The 20,922-nt window shown below is 41.7% G+C and overlaps 1 protein-coding gene and 1 non-coding gene across 5 annotated transcripts in view; one reads left to right on the top strand and one right to left on the bottom strand.

Moving 5' to 3' along the window:
- APLP2 (amyloid beta precursor like protein 2) overlaps positions 1–20,922 on the bottom strand; it is a 79,701-nt gene that overhangs the window by 44,455 nt on the left and 14,324 nt on the right. The gene's annotated exons all lie outside the window — the stretch shown is intronic.
- LOC123783205 (U6 spliceosomal RNA) lies at positions 19,382–19,488 on the top strand. Its single transcript, XR_006777160.1, has one exon. It is a non-coding gene; the product is annotated as a U6 spliceosomal RNA (small nuclear RNA).

Consider the following 20,922-nt stretch of genomic DNA (forward strand, 5'->3'; position numbering starts at 1 on the left):
ACAGAGCAAGCACTCAAATGTTAACCTCATTATCGTCGGGCTGGCTCCGAAACATTCAGTTCTCTCTGGCTACAATTACAGAACCGGAGCCTAAATTACGAGCGTGCAGGGAAGAACCCATGAAGTCCCCATGGGACTAGGCATCCTTCCCAAATCCAGGATGGCATGAAATGGGTTTAAAAGACTGCACATGCCTTCTTTACCTATTAAATCCGGGCATACTTCAAGCAGGCTGCATGAAGACTCCGCATTTTCTTCTGTGGGAATTCAGGTTTACACGAACCATTTAATACCGCCCTACCATTTAGAAGAAAATCACCGGGAGTTGCTGGCTTCCTGGCCCTGGTCCAGCTTCCGGCTGGCACGGAAGCTAGGTCAAGATGAATCTGCAGTTACTACTGAGACACTGCTGTGATCCAAAGAGCGCTACGTAAGTTATTTCTCTAAATTTGTATTCTTGAGAAAAGGATGTTCCCCTCAACTTACTAGCTATGCAACCTCATGGAATAACCTCTCGCAGTGTTATTAGTTTTCGCTTCTGTGCAACATAAACATGGTGCTACCCAAATTTTAGGTATTATAATAAATGACACCCACAATTTTAACTTTGCACTTGGGTTCACAGTTCGCACTACAACAGACAGAACTCTACTTTCCTGATACTCCCGATGCCTAGGGAACATACATGGCTTGGAAACAAAGACAGCTTCCTCACCGAACAGGAATCTGCAAGATTCCAAAGCCAGGCAGTAATCCCGTCATCCGTGGAAGGCACGCTAACTGCAGAGGCCAGAAAGCCAGGAGGCTTGAGTATTAATATAAGATGATCTAAATGGTGTGAACTTGGGCTTAACCTTTGAACTCACTGGCCAGTATTACTTGGTTATTTATTGAGGGTGCTAAATAGTGTGTGCAGAGTTAGGGGGAATGTATAAGGGATATGTTTTCTTAAACCGTAAAAGAGGGAAACGATTTTAAGTAACAAACACCCAGGAGTGTTACTAATTAAATATTAATAATTAATGTCCATTTTAAATCATTCCTACTAATTCACAGATGATTGAAATAATTCCAAAAAAGAACCAAACAAAAGAAATAATACAAATGATGGTGGGGTAGGGGAGTGTTCTGTGGGATATCCAAGCACAAAGCTGGCAATACTCTCAGAAACTATAAGCATGCTTCTTACTTCTGGCTAATCAAATGCTTTTATAATACTGTTTATTTCAAATGCATTGTCATAATCATTAAAAATTAGGCACTATGTTACCATTTTTCAATTATCTCATGTACTTAATGTAATAAATTACACCTCCTTTAAAAATATTCTATTTCTATTTCACCAAAGTATATACTCAACTCCGTGATTTTACCAAGGTTAAGTTGGGAAACTATCCACAGGTCAGCTTTGGCTAAAACCCTGACTTCCAGAGGTTACAACCACAAACATGAAGAGCTAATGTCAGAGATCTGAAATTGATTCCACCAGGTCTCCTTTCCTCTACTATAACCAGAAAAAGATAAGAGCTCAGGTCATGATCTCGTGGTCTTGGGACTGAGCCCCGCAATGGGCTGCCGGCTCAGCGGGGAATCTGCTTGTCTCTCTGCCCCTTCCCCCTGCTCATGTTCTCTCTCTCTCTCAAAACAAATTAAAATCCTTAAAAACAACAAATCCATGCAATGAAAACATTCACATTTTAATATAGAAGATGGTTTTTATTAGCATTTTAAAGTGGAGTTCCCTGATACTCATTAGGGGGCTAATAAGGTCCATGACAAGTGTTCAATGGCCTGAAAAATGAGAAAAATAAGAAGGGACTGGTGTGCACGTGTGTGTGCATGCACCTGAATGTATAAGGATATGGAACTACTAACTGTCTTCTCTTGAAGAAAGAGTGCTCTGAATTCTATGATTATCTTTTTATTTTTTTTAAATATTTTTAATAAAATGATAGCAATAGTAAATTGATAGTCTGCACTATTAAGAATGAATGGCCTTATCTAAAAATTTCTTAATTTTTCACTTTCCCCTGAAAACCAAAGGCTTGGTTCTTTATTTCTGAGGTTCCATAATGTTGAAAGTCAAGAAAGGGCAGAAATTCTTGGGTAAGTAACCCATATCTGTTTACAACTAGAAAATCAGACAATTTGCCAAAATGACTTTCACAGGGCAGAGAGGGAGGAAATTACATTTCAAATTACAAACGGCACTCTCCATGTGCTCTTCTGCTAACCATTCTACTATGTTTACTAGGTGCAAGCCATATTCAGATACCAATCATGATAAAGCAAATTACTAACTTCTAATGTCCATTAAAACAATTGCGAAAATAACAAAAATACGAAAGAGCTGCACCCTCCCCCCAAGTTCAAAGCAAGTCAAAAAGGCATCTTTCCTATGATTTATGTAGCATTTAAATTTAAAAGTAAATACAGACTGGATTATCAGCTCACACCAGATCTGCTTGCAGACAATGATTCTTCCTGTCTGGGACCCGTGCCCATGTGCATTATTGTAACTACCAGCAATTTAAAACAATAAAGTAATAAAGCTAGTATGAGCTGCTGGCCGGTATGTTTACTGCTTGCTGCCCCAACCATTAATTAACGTTCCTGGGTTCAAGCCACTGCAACTACTAAATAAATGCATCGAGGAGAAAGGGGACCGCTCCGTGCAAGTAAAAAGAATGAATAAAAATAATGTAACTGTGGGTGTAAACGCACATGAACACGAACACGCCCCCACAATGGAAGTACAACTGCACATTGGGCTACTTGTCAGGTGGGCCTCTGGGAAGCTGTGTCCTCTCTTGCCCTCCCTGAGCCATTTTCCCCCAACATTCTGAATCATCGCAAGTCAGAACACATCAATCACTCCTCCTTCTGGGAGAGGTTCACTCTTCCACCCAAAATCCCCCTCCATCCATCACCCAGCCCCAGGCTCAGCACCACCCTTGCGGTCCTTGGGTCTGTCCACAAGCGAGGCTCTTTCTTGCCTCAGGGCTCTCCCCCTACAGCACTCCCTTCCCCTGTTCTTCCCCAGGCAGGCACATTCTCAGAGGTCCAGACTCCTCTCAAATCTGCATCTTCTGCAGGCCCTTCCTGAGGACAGGCCCCAACCCCACTGGTTTATTTTCCCCTCAAGCAATCTAAACTACCTTGCCAATTCACCTGCATGGCCACCTCCCTCCTGTTAGAAGGTGAGTTCCTTGAAGGGGAGGCCTTATATGGTTTTCTAACCACTGTATCTGGACATGGCATCTAGAATACAGTAAGTAGTCGTTTATAGCCAAGCAAGTGACTGACTCGAAAGCCCTCACTTTTGGTTTTTTCCAAGACATTTAAACTAATATTAATTAGCAGGTATCATTCAGCAATTCCTTTTTTTTTTTTTTAAGATTTATTTTAGAGAAGGAGAACACATGTGAATGGGGGAGGGACAGAGGGAGAGGAAAAAGGGGGCAGAGAGAGAGAGAGAGAGAGAGAGACAGAATCTCAAGCAGACTCCTCAATCAGCAGAGGATCCCAATGCAGGGCTCGATCCATGACCCTGAGATTATGACCTGAGCCGAAACCAAGAGTCAGATGCTTAACCAACTGAGCCACCCACACGGCCCATCACTCAGCAACTTCTACATGATTAACACTGTACAAGTTTCAATGAGGTAGACCTATAATGATAAATCAAATGAAAATAAGAAACTTATGCAATATAACAAGTTTCAATTTTTTTTTTTTAAATAAGCTCTGTGCCCAATATGGGGGCTTGAACTCATGACCCAGGAATGAGGAGTCACATGCTTGACCAACTGAGCCAGTCAGGTGCCCCAAAAAGTTTCACTTTGTAGAAAATATTTGCTGAGTGCATCCATGTACACAGCCTGAAAAGCCACAGAACACAGGCTTGTCCTAGAAGAGCAGTCCTCCACCTCAACGGGCCCGCGCTCCTGAGGCTGCGCTCCCAGCCTTTCCTCCACTATTGACCTCCGCAGTGCTCAACGGCACGCTTTTATCTCTGCACCCTGTTCAGTCCAGACAGTACCTAGTAGCTCCCTAGTGAAAAAAAGGGTTTCACTCAGAGGCACCTGGGTGGCTCATTGGTTCAGCATCAGACCCTTGATTTTGGCTCAGGACATGATCTCAGGGCCGTCAGATCGAGCCCTGCGTCCGGCTCTGTGCTCACAGAGTCTGCTTGAGATTCTCTTTCTCTGGTCCCCCCAACTCAAAAAAAAAAAAGTGTTCCACTCAGAAACCACCATACTCCACGTTTATGTACTCACTTCCCCTTGCCCTGGTCAAATCAATACTCCTATTTACATTCTCATACCATAAAAATGTACTCTGATTACAGTTCCTTTCTTTGGTATCTATTCTCCCCCTTAGAGACAGCAACTGCACGTTTTCTTTCACCTGCTTGGTTTCACATCTACTGATCACTCCGGCTCTGAGATTGTCAAAAAGGTCTGCAAAGCTCCCTCAGTGCCGTCTGATGCAAGGGGTGATCCAATGGTTTCAATTTCTTTTTTTCTGGAAGACAGGCCTCCCTCAGGCCTGTCATTCTCCTACTTCAGCTACACTGATTATTCTCTAGACCTGCACACACCTGCCATTGCTGGGGCTTTGATCACAAATTCCTTCCCCCTTCCTCCTATTCCCTGACTCCATCCTTTCCTGTCTTGACTTTCTGCCCAGTTTAATGGCTCACACCTTCTGACAGCTTCCCAAGAAAAAAAGGGTGTGTGAACAGTAAGTTGCAAACATAACGGGTCTCAAAACCAGTTTTTATTTTATGCATGCACTTTATCACTAATTTGGACAAGAACGAAATTGTAAGCTAGACACCATTTTCCCTCAGCAGTTAAGGCGTGGAGCTACTATCTTCCAGCTTCCCGCACTGCTGCTGATAAATCTAAGGGAAATTGGACTCGGAATCTTTTATGCAGGTCTCTTTCTTTCTATATGAAAGTAAGTTCTAAGATTCTTCCCAATCTCTGCTGTTCTGACGATTCAACATAATGTGACTTGGTGTGGGGTTCTATCCCCGACCTGAGCTCTCCATTGGCCAAGTCAACCCAGACACACTCAGTCCTACATGTCTCCTCTGTTCTCTTTCTGAAATTCTTATTCCGTGCTTCTCGGACTCTCTACGTTAATCCCCTGCTTTTCTTCATTTTCCTGTCTACGTTCTTAGTGTTCTCTCTGAAAGATTTCTACTATATTTTTAAATTTCTGGTGGCATATTTCTCATCTTCAAGAACTCTTCCTCGTTCTCTGCCCTATTTTACTACAAATTATTACGTCATAGATGGAATACCCTTCCCTCTTTGACATAAATATCAAGAACTTATCTGAAGTTATTTGCTTCCTGCCTTGTCTTCAAGTTGCTTTCCTCCCCCCCACATCTGTTTTTGTTCTTAATCATGTTCACGGCATTCCTGAGATCTTTGGTGTTCCTAAGCCACCTAATTCAATATTTAAGAAGGGGGCACTAAAAAGCTGTTTATAAAGTATGGGTTTTTTTTTTTTCTAAGATTTTATTTATTTATATGAGAAAGCATGAGAGAGGGAGCAGGGAGCACACAGGCAGGGGGAGGGGCAGAGGGAGAGGGACAAGCAGACTTCCCACTGAGTGGAGAGCCCAACACGGGAGCTCGATCCCAGGACCCTGGGACTGTGCCACGAGCAGAAGGCAGATACTTAACTGACGGAGCCACCCCAGTGCCCCTGGTTAGAAGTTTTCTGTACGTGGATAGGACCAGTCAGTGAGTGACCTATCTGGAGAGGAGGGCAACAAGTTCCCTGCCTGGGACCCACCAGCCCGCTGTCAGGGGACTGGTGGCCCAGTTAAGGAGCCTGTCACCTCTCAGCCTCTCATCTTCTGCGGGCCTGCTGTCCCCAGGAAAACTGGGAAAAGTCTTTCCCCGGGGTGCACAGTGAGAGGGGTATTCCTGGCCTGATTCCTCACACTTAGTTTCAACCCCTCCTCACCCACTCAGAAGCCCTGACACTTCCTGTTCCTCAGTCCAGTCCTGCTCTGCAAATCAGTTTGCTTTTAGTTGGCTTCTCCCCCCGCATTTACATTTCAGTTCCTTCTGGTCTGCTAATAACTCTGCTACCTGGGGTCCATCTGCTTTCCGTCTTCAAGATTCTGTGAACATCTCTCCTCTCCAGTTCTTTGTCCTTGTTGGCTTATTCATGTATTAAATACATCGAAAGCTAAGCCACATTCTCTCTCTCACCAGGACACAGAACAACCGGAATCATCCACCTGCCTCTCTTAAGGTGTAACAATTCAAAAGCTGCTAAATATGAATATATTTGAAAACTAGAGATAGGAAAGTACCAACAACAAAATCGTAGGCTTTTATTTTTGATTAAACATAATGCCCATTAAGAAAATAAAAGTCTGATCCTTTACTCAAAGATTATTTCACTGGGTGAAACACCTGGGTGGTTCAGTCAGTTAAGCATCTGTCTTTGGCTCAGGTCATGATCCCAGAGTCCGGGGATCGAGTCCCACATCAGGTTCCTTGCTCAGCGGGGAGCCTGCTTCTCCCTCTGCCTGCACAGCTCACCCTGCTTGTGCTCTCTCTCTCGCTCGGACAAATAAATAAAACCTTTTAAAAAATTCTTTCACTGGATTACTTTACAATTATGTTACAGTCAACATACTATCAGTTGAATTGTATCCCCACCAAAACTCATATTTGAAGTCCTTTTTTTTTTTTTTTTAAAGATTTTATTTATTTATTTGACAGAGAGAGAGACAGCCAGCGAGAGAGGGAACACAAGCAGGGGGGAGTGGGAGAGGAAGAAGCAGGCTCCCAGCAGAGGAGCCTGACGTGGGGCTCAATCCTGTAACGCCAGAATCACGCCCTGAGCCGAAGGCAGACGCTTTTAACCGCTGTGCCACCCAAGCACCCCCATATTTGAAGTCCTAACCCCCACTACCTCCACATGTGATGTTATCTGGAAATCAGGTCATTGCAGATGTAATTCAGATGAGGTCTTACTGGACTATGGTGGGCCCGGAATCCAATTCTGCTGATGCCCTTATATAAGGGGAAATGGACACACACACACACACACACACACACACACACACAGGGAGAAGGCCATGTAAAGACTGGAGCTCTGCTGCCAAAAGCCAAGGAACCGCCAGAAGCTAGGAGAGAGGCCTGGAACAGACCCTTCCAACAGCACTTTCAGACGGAGCACCGCCCTACCGTCCCGACAACTTGGTCCCTGACTTCTGGCCTCCAGAACAGTCAATACATTTCTCTTCCTTCAGCCACTCAATCTGTGGTACTTTGTTACAGAAGTCCTAGCACATGAATACACCAGGTCAACCAGTAAGACTCAAGATCCCTATCTGGGGAGCTAATAGTCTTGGAGACAGGATCCAGGCACAGAGAAACCCAGAACTACAGTGTAACACATGCATTATGAATGAGAGGTGAGGAAGTGGAAACTGAGTGCAGTGTCATCTGAGAAGAGCTACAGCGGAGACAGGTACAGGGCAGGGCCCAGGAGAGAACAGCTATGGGGGTGGGGGGAAGGGCCAAGTCTTCAGAAGCTCTCCTCCAGAAAAACTGGGCTTGGGCTCTCTTCCAGCTCGAGTAGGACTTGATGGGCATATTTCAGAAGGTGGAAGGGTGTCATCCGGGAAGATGAGGTAGAGACAAGGAGGTCAGTCAGGAAGCTGCTGCACTCACCCAGCATGGCTAGAAAAAGGACAGACTGGAGAAATGGTGAGAGGATGTGGACAAGAGATATGAAAGAAACGTCAAAATGATGTCAACTTCCTAATTCTGGCAACTAGGGAGCAGTGGAGCTAATAACCAAAGGAACTTTAGAGGGTTGGAAGGAGAGGACTGGAGATGGACAGACCTCAGATTTGGATGCCCTGTATTCAAAATACTCCAACGTCACCTGAGTGGCAAAAGTGGAGATATTTACCAGACAAAAATACAGGCCAAGACCTCCAGAGGATAATGTGGGCTGGAATCATGAATTTGCAATTTAATAACAGGTTGAAAGAATTTTAAGCCCAGAGAATCCATAGGATCATCTGGGGCAACCTCATTTAAAAAGGAGAAGGGGCACCTGGGTGGCTTAGTCGGTTAAGCGGCTGCCTTCAGCTCAGGACATGATCTCAAGGTCCTGGGATCGAGCCCCACATCGGGCTCCTTACTTAATGGAGGAGTCTGCTTGCCCCTCTGCTTGTCCCTCTCCCTCTTGCTCATGTGTGCTCTCTAATAAATAAAATCAAGGAAGGAAGGAAGGAAGGAAGGAAGGAAGGAAGGAAGGAAGGAAGGAAGGAAGGGAGGGAGGAAGGAAGGAAAGAGAAAAAGAAAGCAAGCAAGCAAAAGAAAAGAGGAAGATATGTCAGAAATCAATCTCTCTCCCTCCTGCACATGGGAAAGCCCATGTGAGGATACAGAGACAAGGCAGAAACTAACCCTGCTGACACCTTGATCTTGGATTTCCAGCCTCTAGAAATGCAAGAAAACAAATTCCTTCATTTAAACCACCCAGTCTGTGGTATTTTGTTACGGTGGCCTAGCAAACCTAATAAAAATCACATCACTATCACACTGCATATGAATACAACGTTCAAAGGAAAGTTTGTGCCTTGGCTACAAAAATGTATGTTGAAACTAAAACTTTTTACAATATAAATTAATAATTTATTCATTTTGTAACACGAATATGCAGAAGACTTTAATTAAAAGCATAGTGTGATGTGAACTGGCTACAAAAACAAGAAAAATCTGAAGAATGCTGGTTGATATTGATTAAATTTAGGCTTGCTTTTCCAATTTTTGCAATGCTCCTTTGAATTGATATTAATAGTATTGAGCTGATACAAGAGCTGGTGGATTTACTTAAATGATCATTCTGAATTTACATACTTTTGTTTCAAGGTGAAACTGACTCTAAGGGCTCCTGGGTGGCTCAGTCAGTTAAGCATCCCACTCTTGATTTCAGCTCAGGTCATGATCTCAGGGTCATGGGATCGAGCCCCAAGCTGGGCTCCACACTCAGCAGAGTCCACTTGTCCCTCTCTCTCTGCTCCTCCCTCCCACCCCCACTGCTCACGCACTTTTTCTCAAATCAGTATTTTTTTAAAAATAAAATAAAGAACATGAACCAGCTCTGTCAACATAGACACAAATACCAAAGGAACAGGATTTTTTTAAAACTCCACTCAGTTATTAGAAAACATCTGTGTTTGGTACAACTTGAGAATGTCTACTTCGTCAAATGTAAATTTCATGAAATCTAAATAAAAATCAAGTATTTCCAATGAAGATTACCATCTAAGCTGAGCTGTGGTTATAAATGTAAAATACATGTAGAACTTCAAAGAATTGGTATGTAAATTTTTTAATGCAAAATATCTCAATTTTATTACATGTTGATTTTATAACATGATTATACATATTGAAATGGTTAGATCACAGCCACATTGGGTCAAATAAAATATAATGGTCAAACTAATTTCATCTACTTTTGCTTTTTTTTTTTTTTTTTTTTTTAAGTAGGCTCCACATTCAACATGGGGCTTGAATTCACAACCCTGAGATCAAGAGTCACGTGCTCTATGAACTGAGTCAGCCTGGTTCCATCTATTTTTCAGTTTTTAAAAACAATGTCAACTACAAAAAATTTTAACTACATATACATGGCTTCCATTTACTTCTGTGGGACAGTTCTGTGCTCAATGTTCAGTTAACATTGTGCTAAAAGGCATGACCTGAGTGACCTTTTTCATTCACCTTTACATTCCATGCAAACGCATTTTCTTTTCTTTCATCAAGAAGGATAAGGCTAGCAAGAGCTTCCGGTGAGCCGAGCCGAAGAATGGGGTAGGTACTCAGAGGGTTCCTTGAGAAATCTTAAGGTTGCCAAGAATTACATGGGTTAAGAGCCACAGAGCTTCCCTGAAGAGGTTAAGCTATTCAAAAGAGACAAGGGGGTTACAAGCAAAATAATGAACAGGAATTAGGAAAAAGACATTTCTTGAGACATTTTTCCTTTTAAGAGATTCAGTATTAAAAGTGGGGGGGCTGGGGGGGGCACAGAGGATTCAGTATAGGTTTTGTAAGTGGGTTAAGTGCCAAGAGCCAAAGTTCTTGTTTTATCCAATTGGTGGGGGGGGGGGGGGGAGGTAGACACTCTCCCCCACCCCCAAACTTCTTAGATCCACAAATATGAAAGGAACCGTCATTGAGACACAAACAAACAAATTCCCCTTCTTCCACGCTCTGACAACCACAGAACAAAATCCAAGGACCATCCAAAGACAATAAAAATAACCAGAACAGAGCCTATGTGATATGATGTTCACATCCCATAGGAATTGCTGATTCAATTCTTTTTGGTTTAAGTCCGTAAACATTTTAACGACCTTACAAGAGTAGGCTCTCCAGATAATCAAATGAACAAGTCACAAGTACTCACGTGCACGGAGGCTTGCCTTGGTGGGGGAAACAATTCTGTAAACAAAATAATCCTAATAAAGAAGGAAAGCTTCTTAAACTCTGTCATACAGGAGGTCCCCAACTGCTGTCTGACTGGTTCCTAAACGACAGTTAAAAGTTAAGCCCAAATAAAAGGTGCAGTGATGGTACCCCGTTTCTATGGTGTAACTTTATAAATTGGGAGTCTATTCCTGAACAAATACGAAAATAAGAGAAAGAAGAGCAGACACAAACGCTGTTATAAACAACTTAAGTATTTCGATCATGAAAGTTCTTTTGGAGTGTTTCCTTCATGGACTAGAGTGGCTGAGGCTTCTTAAAATACTTAAATCTAAGGAAGTCCAGAGAGATGACATCTTTTCCTGGAAAACTTCCCTGGAACAAGCGTGAGTACCCTTTGTGGCTCTAAAAACCTTAGTATTTCCTTCAAGTTTACACACCCGGATGATTCCCATTGCTGACTCATTACATATGAATGCGTCAATCCCATCAAGGAAGGAGTCGGGCATTTTTCCAAAGATACATAGTTAGTGATTCCTTACTTCCAAATTCAGCTAACTCTTCTGGAAAACTCTGTGACGTTTCCATATCCCTTGTAGCCTTCCCCTGAGTGCTGATTTTCTTAAAAATCCACTAATACTTCCCCCCCCACCCCCCGGAGCAATCAAACCATCCTTTCCTTGGGCTAAAAACCTCTTTCTTTTGATAATTTACAGACATTCCCCAGACCAAGTGTAATCACTTACTCTTTATAATAACATGCCATTTTAATGTGAATTCAAACACATCATAAAAGCAAATCAATAAAAGGCAGATGACAGCTTGGCAACCATCGGCAAATGCCAAACCATCGTATTTTGGATGAAAAACTGACAGCCACCTTGCTCAAGTGATTTTATAAATTCCCAAACAGTTAAAAAGTCCCACCGAATAGTAAAAAGCCTTTATTCTCTAACATATCACTACAATCCACAACCATATGTGCATGTGTGTTATGTAAACACACACAAACATATATATGTATGTATACACAAATTCAGCAGTTCTTAAAAATTCACCCAGTGAAAATTGATATGGTTTGAAAGCACCAACAACCACACCAGTTTATGAAACACCAGCTCTACTACAAGCGTTCATATGTCCTCAGTAGATTAGCCTCTAAATGACGTCGACCCAAACACTGCCAGAAAATTATTTCTACCAACACGGTGCCCTTACCACCACACGCCCACCCCTGTAAAGTCGTCTCAGCATTTAGGCACAGAGGTAATTTTCAGCACGTATGAGAACCTGTGTAGCAGACACACTTCGTCTATAAAAATCTCTCGTTTTTCTTCTAAACAGTCTTACGAAGTCATCAGAACTAGTTCACCTTAAACCTTTCAAAGACTAGCAGGTCAAGCAGCTATTTATGTATAGTACTATCTGGTATCTTAGTACCTCAGCCAAATTTGAGCAATCCAGGTTGGCATGTATTAGAATGACTCTCCTTTTACCCACCTTGTCTCTTGGGAACAGCTGTTAAGTAGTCAACGAAAGAATTCTTTTGCAACTCATCTCTAATACTTAATGCCAGTATGTAAGCAAGTATTCATATTAGGTTAAAGGGACTTCTTTGGCCCTATGAAAACAACTGGTTTCAAACATTTCCTAAGGTATGTAAGGCTAACAGTTGCCTACAGAACATCACAGAGGCCCTAGGTTAATCTCAGTAATATTTAACACAGCATTTTACTTGGCCAACACTGAACTCAACCTATGGTGGTATAAAATACTGTAACCTTACTGACCTTCTGATCACTTGTCTCTTTGCTTTCTTCCAAACATTTGCGCCCATTAAACCCCCAACGTCCCAAATACTGGATATGGCACTGATATGATATCAAAAAGAAATGTATCTTCACAAATTACCAAGCAAAAAGAATGCTAAAAATACTATACCTATAATACTAACTTCTTAATAACGGGTACCTGGGTGGCTCAGTCGGTTGAGCATCTGACTTGGTTTCGGCTCAAGTCATGATCTTGGGGTCATAAGATTGAGCACTGCATCAAGCTCCGTGTTCAGCATGCAGTCTGCTTGGGATTCTTTCCCTCTCCCTCTGCCCCTCCCCCCTCCCTTGCTCGTTCTCTCTCAAATAAAATCTTTAATAAAAATAATAATGTGTACTGAAGCAACCATTATTATCTCAAATGGGACTTGAAGTTTATGTTCTATTTCCTATAGCTTCTTGGAGATAGATACAAAATGCTGCTCTCATAATATCAGATTACCATAGAGATATTTTAATGAAATCCATTCATCCACTAAATGTACAATATGCCTTCACTTCCATTACTCTGTGACAAGTTCAACTTCTTCACTCACTACATACACATACATAAAACCACATGTAATGGCTCAGCTTGGCTACGAGCTTACCAGGTTTTGCATCTAATCTTTCAAAATCAATACTTAAAACATTTTAATCTGATTTTAATCTCTCCTGATTACTATTTCTATTGTTTAAAAACAACACTAACCAATCTTCAGTCTCAATGACTTGTATCAATTCACAAAATTAATCTTTCATAATGATAGCTCAGCAGGATATTTTATTAATGTAGATTCTGAGGAATCTAATCAAGCCTCATTCTTCTTAAGAGTTACTGTAAGAAGAGGTGCCTGGCTCGCCCAGTCGGTACAGCATGCAACTCTTGATCTCAGAGTCGTGACTCTGATCCCCACATTGTGTGTGGGCATTACTTAAAAGAAAAAAAAAAAAAAAAGGAGCTGCTATAAGGAAAAACATTTATACAGCATTAAGCAGAAATCATCTTCCAAAGGGAGTGGGGGCAGGGCAGAGTCCAACCAGACCATCAAAGAAGATTCTGTTATGAAAGGTGGTTTTCAGGTCAGCTGAAATCTGCCATGAGCAATAAACATTTATTGCAAGAGATAATTTCAATCCAACTTTCTCTTTCTCCTCTTTTCAACAAGGTTTAAAACTCTGTCTATGAATAACAGAGAGGTGACAGCAGCAGACAGAATATAAGACAAAAATGGCAACCCACATTCAACCTTCCTCAAGAAAACCAGAGTCTCCTTTCCATCTAAAGGAGGCTGGTGCTACTTGAGTGTGCCAAGGGCTGCCAGATCTTCCAATTTTTTAAAAACTGGAAAGGAATTTTAACAAAAAAACCATGTTATTTGGAAGTGATGGGATTTTTTTTTAAAGATTTTATTTTTAAGTGATCTCTACACCCAACGTGGGACTCAAACTCACAACCCTGAGATCAAGAGTCGAATGCTCCGTCAGCTGAGCCAGCCAGGCACCCTGGAAATGGTGATTTTCAATTTGAATTTAAAATACAATGAAGCCCAACATGGTGAGAACCAAGGAAAACAGAAGTCCAGGGGCGCCTGGGTAGCGCAGTCATTAAGCGTCTGCCTTCGGCTCAGGGCGTGATCCCGGCGTTATGATCCCGGCGTTATGGGATCGAGCTCCACATCAGGCTCCTCCGCTGGGAGCCTGTTTCTTCCTCTCCCACTCCCCCTGCTTGTGTTCCCTATCTGGCTGGCTGTCTCTCTGTCAAATAAATAAATAAAATCTTTAAAAAAAAAACAAAAAAAAAAGACTAAGTTTAAAAAAAAAAAAAAAAAAAAAACAGAAGTCTAGGCCACATGCAGATGGCAGGTTTTCCATCTCCATCCAGCAGTTATGTACCAGGAATCACACTGAGTAGGGGTGACAGTTAATTTCAGAATCCTAAAAGTCATCAAACACCTAACATACAGAAGTTATAGCACAAGCTAAAATTAATCATATGTCCATTATAAAAAATTTGATTATAGAAATTTAGGTTAAAGACCTAAAGACTTAATATTGACAATACTACTCAAAGTATTATCTACCAGTTCAGTGCAATTCCTATCAGAATCCCAAGTATTTTTTGCAGAAATTTTTTTAGAAATTTTAAAATTCATATGGAATCTCACACTCAAAAAGAATGAAGTTGGAAGACTTAAACTTTCTGACTTCAAAACTTACCACAAAGCTACCTCTAGTCATCAAAACAGTGTGTTACTAGCATAAAAATGGACACACAGAAGGGAGAACTCAGAAACAAACTCCTGCATATATAACCAGATGATTTTTGACGAGGGTGCCAAGACCATTCAACAGGGAAAGGACAGGCTTTCGACAAACACTGCTGGGAAAACTGGACAGTCACCAGCAAAAGAATGAAGTTGGACCCTTACTTTAAACCACAAACAAAAATCAACTCAAAATGGATCAAAGACCTAAACACAGAAGCTAAAAAGACAAAACTCTGAGGGTAGCAGAGCCTGACGTGGGGCTCGATCCCTGAACCCTGAGATCATGACCTGAGCCAAAGTCAGACACTTAACCCAATCAGCCACCCAGGTGCCCCATAAGATAAAAATATTAAAAGAAAACATGAAGGGCAAATCTTCACATTTTATTTGGCAAGGATTCCTTAGATAATGACACCAAACACACACACGCACAACAGCTAAACTGGACTTTATCAAAATTAAAAACTTCTGTACAAAGGACACTATCAAGAGAGTGAAGACGACCCAAAGAATGGGAGAAAATATTTGCAAGCCACCTATCTGATAAGGGATGAATATTCAGAACATATAAAGAACTCCTGCAACTCAACAACAAAAACCCAAATCAAAAATGTGCAAGACTTGAATAAACATTTCTCCAAAGATACACAAATGGCCAACATGAAAAGATGCTCCACATCCCTAAGCTTTATGGAAATGAAAATCACCATGAGAGACCACTTCACATCCATTAAGATGGCTATCCCAAAAAATAGAAACAACCGCTGGCGAGAATGTGGAGAAATTAGAACCCTTGCACGTTGATGGTGAGAATGTAAGATGGGGCAGCCACTATGGAAAACAGTTCACAGTTCCCAAAAAGTTCCACCAAGACTTTCTATATGATCCAACAATTCCACTTTCCAGTACATACCCAAAAGAATTGAAACAGAACTTAGATACAAGTACACCCATGTTTACAGCAGCAGTATTCACAACAGCCAAAGAGTGGAAACATCCCAAATGTCCATCAACAGATGAATGAATAACAGAATGCGGTATATATACACACAAGGGAATATCATTCGGCTTTAAAGAGGAATGCCATTCTGATACATTTACTTTAAGAACATTCTAATGCTTTAGAAGAACATTTATAAGAATCAGCAAGTTCAAAAGAGAGGTTTGCGGGGGTGGGGGTTGGAGCCAGGGAGAGACAGGAGTTCATGTGTAATAGGTACAGAGTCTCTGTTTGAAAGATGAAAAGTTCTGGAAATGGACAGTGCTGATAGTTGCAGGGCACTGTGAACATACTTAATGCCACTGAACTATACACTTAAAATTGACCACTTTAACCATTTTTATGTTATGTATGTTACCAAAAAACAATTTATGGGGCGCCTGGGTGGCTCAATTGGTTAAGCGTCCAACTCCGGATTTCAGCTCTGGATTTTAGCTCCGGCCATGATCTCAGGGTTGTGAGATGGAGCTCTGTGTCGGGCTCCATGCTGGGCGGGGAGCCTGCTTAATTCTCGCTCTCCTGCTCCCCGCTCCCTCTCCCTGCTCCCCCCCACACACATGTGGGTATGATCCCTCTCTAAAAAAAAGAAAAAAGAAAGAAAAGAAATTTCAGTTAGAGAAATTTTTATATATTCAGGCTGACATATGTAAAATACCTGGAAGTAAAGCCTAGAAATAAGGTTTTTAAAAAAGATAAACTGGACTAAAATCATCTATTTTAAAAGCCTGGAGAAGTGTTGACTATCATTTTTCCAACAACATAAAAGGCTTCTTTCATTTATCATTTTAGTAACTATGTGCTGCTTTCAGCTATAGTGTTATTTGTGCGGTCACAGTGCCCTGCATACAGCAATTTAATAAATATGGGCTAATAATGATGACTGAAGAACTTCACATGAACCAATTACCACGGGAAGTCTTCAAATTTAGAACAAGTTATTACAAAGGTTCTTTTAAATGTCAATTTGAGATACAGCTAAAATGATAAAAAAAAAAAAGGCAACATCCATTGCATATCGTTTACAATAGAGAAAAGCCAGAAATATGAATATCTAATTGTAAAGGAATGAATTAAATAAATTATAGATAAATTACAGAATAGGAAGATACTGCTTTTATATATATTTCTGAAAAAATGGGCAAGTTCAAAGATATGCATGTTCTTTGGGGTTCTGCTATTAAAAAGGTAATGATTTCTACAAATCTCAATTACTTCCAGTCTTTCAGGACAAAAAATATCCTTGAAAACTTAATTCCAGAATCTAAAAACATTCCGTCATAGGGGTGCCTGGCTGGCTCAGTCAGAAGAGCATGCACCTCTTGATCTCAGGGTCATGAGTTCAAATCCCAGGTTGGGCCTGGAGGCTAAAATTGAAAGGAAAAAAAAAAAGTAATAAAGGGGTGCCTGGGTGGCTCAGTCGGTTTAGTGTCTGCCTTCTGCTCAGGTCATGATCCCAGGGTCCTGGGATCAAGCCCTGTGTCCGACTCCCCTTCTCTGTGAGAAGTCTGCTTCTCCCTCTCCCTCTGTCCCTCTCCCCCATGCTTGCTCATTCTCTCACACATGCACTCTCTCTCTCAAATTAAATCTTTTTTAAAAGTAGGAATAATAAGATACATAAAAACATTCCCTCACTTTTCCTACATAATTGAGCCCACTGAGTGTTCACCTAACTTCAAAGACTCTCCAGAAAGCACCAAAGAAGTACGAATACATTACACCATGTGCTTTTTATCAATACAATAAGCACTTTGCTTCCCATTTGCTCATTCGTATAAAATAAGGGCAAAATGCAATCATATATTCAAACTGTAATTCCAATACTGCAAATATCCAACCACTGACTAGTAAACAGTATTCTGCAGTAACTGGAAATGTTTGTGCCTCAGCTTAAGCACTATTATTCAGGGTACAGAAGGCAACTTGGGGGGATAAATATTGTACATTTAAAAATGCAGGGAGGGCCACTGCTGGGACACTCCCCTCTGAGCTTCATGCGCCTCTGAGCACACCGTGGCGGGGTCCCTGTGCACCCTGCTGGCTACCCTGGCTCTGACCCTGACATGAGCAGGAGCAAGTCTCCAATGGTGGGAGCCCCATGGGACGCTGGCCATGTCAGCAAGCAGGACTTGCAGCAGGCGAGCAAGGACATGTCCCACAGCTGTGCACTCCGGGTGGTGCTCGCCCATAAGCGTGTGGTGGCTGGGATGAACTACTTCTTGGACGTGGAGACTGGCCAAACCAGATATACCAAGTCCTAGCCCAACCTGGGCAGCCGTCCCTTTCATGACCAGCCACACCTGATGAAGAAAATGCTCTGGGGGCATCTGCCTTTCGGCTCAGTCATGATTCCGGGGTCCTGGGACTGAGCCCCACGTCGGGCTCCCTGCTCAGAGGGGAGCCTGCTTCTGCTCCTCCCCCAAATTCTTCTCTAACAAATAAAATCTTTAAAAAGAAAAAGAGAGAGAGAGAAAGAGAAAAGAGAGGAAAAGAGGGAGGGAAGGGGGGAGGGTGGGACATGCGTTCTGCTCTTTCCAGGTATACACTGTCCCCTGGCCGGGCAAGACCTCCATGGTGAAGTCCAGCTGCCAGAATGCACAGAGAACCCTGACAGGCGGGTCTGTTCTGGTGCTCTTCTCCTACCCCACTCCCTCTTGTAGAGTTCCTAAGCCTTGGAAGGGTGGCCCTGCCCAGGTGGATGTCCCCTTAGTGTGCTGGCCTCAGGACACAAGGAGAGAAGGGCTCTGGGGCATTTACTGAACAGCTAAGTGACTGTAACTCCTTTCTTTAAACTAATTTCCAAATGCACCAATATGTAGTACGTGTGTTCTGTTCTATCTTAATCATGTTACTTTTTAGTAACATCAGCTAAAAATAGTAATAATAATAAAGTTTTTTAAAATGCAGGCAGTTCAGGGGCGCCTGGGTGGCTCAGTTGGTTAAGCGTCGGCCTTCGGCTCATGTCATGATCCCAGGGTCCTGGGATGGAGCCCCACATAAGACTCCCTGATCAGTGGGGAGCCTGCTTCTCTCTCTCCCTCTGCCTGCTGCTCCCCCTGCTTGTGCTCTCTGTCAAATAAGTAAATATTTTTTAAAAATTAAATTTAAAAAATTTTTTTAAATGCAGGGAGTTCAAAAGCCCCAAACCATAAAGGATGATTCAACTGAAAGTGATGTGAAATATTTAATGTCCTGGAAAGTTATTCAAAATGTGAAGGGGGAGGAAGAACAGATTATAAACATATAAAGGGGAATCCACTTCTTAAAAAATTAAGATGTATAAAAAACAAGAGTGGAAAAATAAGTTATTTATCTAAATGGTAAATTATTTAATTCTTTAATTGGTTAATTTCTGTTTTGGTTTGTTTTGCCTTACCTGTCTTTTCTAAATTTTTCACAATGACCATGTATTTCTTCTTTAACACATACACGCACTAAGGGTCACCTTAATAATCATTTGTAAAGAGTCAATTTAGACTCTCAGTCATTTTTTTAAACATATATATATATATTTTTTTTTTTAAGTGATCTCTACATCCAACGTGGGGCTTGAACTCATGACCCCAAGATCACGAGTTGCATGTTCTTCCAACTGAGCCAACCAGGTGCCCCAGAATCTCAGCCATTTTTAATCAAAGATTTTAAGAAGGGACAAATAGGTTCCTGAGAGAGATCATACACATCCGAGTCGTGATGGACAATTACTGCTAATGGTCTGATGGTGGACAAACTAAGGGCCTCAGAAGAGTTTTCCCTTGACTTTCTGACTGCTAAGAATCTCCGACTGCAATGTTTTACCTAAATGATGACTGTCGGGAGCTCGCTTCAGCAGCACATATACTAAAGTTGGGACGATACAGAGAAGATTAGCATGGCCCCTGCACAAGGATGACACGCAAATTTGTGAAGCGTCCCATATTTTTACTGAAACTAATATTATACTGTATGATAACTGAAATAACAATAAAACCTTACAAAAATAAACAAATTAAAAAAAAATAAATGTTGACTGTCTGATAACCTTCTCTGGAGACATTTGGTACTCCCATGCCAACCTCAGCTATCCCTTCCCCAGGGATTTGACCCAGGCCATCGGCTCCACCAGTTCACACAAACTTGGGAACCAGTTCATCACTTACTGATTTGTGACCTTGGTCAAGTTACTTTACCTGTACATTCCCCAGTTCCTGCATCTGTAAAACAAGGATAATCATAGTTCCTTTCTCAGGACTGTTACAAGGTTTCAATGAATATATGTAAAACATTATATACGTAGTAACCATACCACAAATAGAACTCTCATTATTATTGCTCCAATAACCACCAGAATCTGCTACTCTATTCCTGCTGTCTATTCTTCTTCCCTAACTTCTTAATTCACATAGGTTTTTCTCTACAAGTTCCCAGTAAATATCTAATTTCAAGGGAATTAACTTCCAGTTACGGCCAACTAGGTAATTCAGACCAACTACCCTTAATGAGGACAACTAGAAGAGCAACACAGAACATGGAGCCACCTGCTCATGGCAGCAGCGATCTGATAAGATTTAAATGGGTCAATATTCAGGGGAGGATAAAGGCTCAGGGAGACAGGCACAGCTTGCACAACTTTCTCTCTCTGGGGAAGCTGAAAGACTCTCAGGAGAGTAGCTGAGTAGTGCTTCTGATGCATAGAAGGACTAAAGGGAAAGGGACCGGGAAGGGAAGGACTAAAGGGAAAAGGGGAAGGGAAGTATACTTGGAAAGCCTGAAGATCCACAGCTGATACTACAAAGCAGGCTGAACCAAGAATCGTATTCTAGAAACTGACAGGCCTTCCCAGAGACTGCAGCTCAGCTTCCAATAACCAAAATCCATGAAATGAAAAGGAGTTCCTGGATTGCTAGCGTCGCCAAGCTTCAGGAAGAAGCAAATGGAATGTTCCTTGCAGTAGAACATTAGTTTAGGCCTCAAATTCGTCTATAAGACATCTGTGTAAATAAAATGTCTGGCACATAATCAAAAATAATTTGACAGAAAAGGAGACAAGATAACATGAATGAAAACAAAAAGAAACAGATCATAGTAAAAAACAAAAACAAAAAAAACCCCATAGGGACCCTAAGATACTGGAATTATCAGACATATACAAACTATATTTACCATGTTCAAAGACACCGAAGACAAAAATTGAGAATTTTGGCTGTGATCTAAAAACAATTTAAAAATGTTTTAATTATGGGGACGACTAGGTGGCTCAGTTGGTTAGGCAACTGCCTTCGGCTCAGGTCAGTGAGGAGCCTACTTCTCCCTCTGCCTGCCATTCCCCCTTCTTGTGCTCTCTCTCTGGCAAATACATAAATAAAATCTTTAAAAAA

Source organism: Ursus americanus, chromosome 16 (genome assembly GCF_024610735.1).
Source record: "Ursus americanus isolate L20-20 chromosome 16, mUrsAme1.1.p, whole genome shotgun sequence".
Taxonomy (NCBI): Eukaryota; Metazoa; Chordata; class Mammalia; order Carnivora; family Ursidae; genus Ursus; species Ursus americanus.